Raw genomic sequence first — 1,172 nt, 5'->3', positions numbered from 1 at the left:
GCCGATCAATGATCCATAAATACCGACTGCTTTGAACTAAAATCTGAATCCATCCCATAATTTTTCTGCTTGTTCTGAAACTTTAATGAATGAATTAATTTGTCTGCAGCTCAGATTTATTGATTCCACCTCAATTATTGTAACTTTGATTGATTAGCAGAATTAACTGAATTATTTGAGCGATAAAATAAATGTCATGATTCCAGTTACGTCTGAACAAACGTCTCATTTTGATCCTAAATGCACATAACTTTATATTTTAATTGATCTCATGATGTTTAATGATTGAGTCAGTGAAACATTTAGTATTYGTCAGACRAGCTCCAACACCGAGTTTCTTTATTTTCTCAGGTTTTAAATGTCAATAAAATCAACAATTTAAATAAAAAAGTAAAAAATGAGGTAAAAGCAGCATCAGGGGGCCTGGCGCCTCCTGGTGGACAGAGCGGGGAAGTCGTCRGGCAGCAGCGCGTGGGTCCTGCAGGTGGGACAGGTGTTCTTCTCCTTCAGCCAGGACCGGATGCACTGGACACACAGAACCGGGTCAGAACCAGAGGGAGACTGCAGGGCGCCGTGGGCCCATCGGGCCTCACTTCTTCCAGAACAGGAACATTTATTACTGCTTGGGATCCAGAAGCTCCACCTGAGCAGCGACGTTTTAGGCTCGGTTCTTCCAATCAGAACCAATTGGACCAGAACTTCTGGACTAGTTTATTTAGTTTGGCTGTAGATAAACGGCGTTACCTGGTCGTGGTAACTGTGCCGACACTCCAACACGCAGGCGTCTTCCGGACTCATGTCCTCGTGGCAGATGATGCAGGGATCCTCCATGTTCAGCTGCACAAAGTTATTGATTATTGGTTAATTGATAGGCGGCCATTTTCTCTCAAAATGACTCTTTCCATAACTTCCTGATTTTAAAAACTTATTTTAGCTTTTGTAGTTTTTAAATCCTGACTGAATAAACTGAACGTCGCAGTTTTATAAAAATAACGAATAAAAAAAGATGGAGAATAAAAAGTTTAACTTTTTAATTCACTGCAGCCTAAAATCAACCGTTTTTATTAATTCATGTTTTTAGTTTTTCTGTCACTTTTAGCTGCTGAAGTTAGTTTGTGATTGACTAAAGGGCGATTCCACCCAATGTGTTATTTTAGCATCTTTAATCTGTT

At 39.8% G+C, this 1,172-nt stretch overlaps 1 long non-coding RNA gene across 1 annotated transcript; it reads right to left on the bottom strand.

Moving 5' to 3' along the window:
* Nucleotides 1-306: 306 nt before the first annotated feature.
* Nucleotides 307-1,016, bottom strand: LOC103460010 (uncharacterized). Its single transcript, XR_532844.2, has 2 exons — nt 745-1,016; nt 307-525 (listed from the first exon to the last, which is right to left on the bottom strand). It is a non-coding gene; the product is annotated as an uncharacterized LOC103460010 (long non-coding RNA).
* Between the last annotated feature and the right edge of the window lie 156 nt (nt 1,017-1,172).

The sequence above is a fragment of the Poecilia reticulata genome, unplaced genomic scaffold (genome assembly GCF_000633615.1).
Source record: "Poecilia reticulata strain Guanapo unplaced genomic scaffold, Guppy_female_1.0+MT scaffold_155, whole genome shotgun sequence".
Classification (NCBI taxonomy): domain Eukaryota; kingdom Metazoa; phylum Chordata; class Actinopteri; order Cyprinodontiformes; family Poeciliidae; genus Poecilia; species Poecilia reticulata.
Note: the sequence above shows the minus strand (reverse complement) of the source record. Positions and strands in the feature narration are given on the sequence as shown.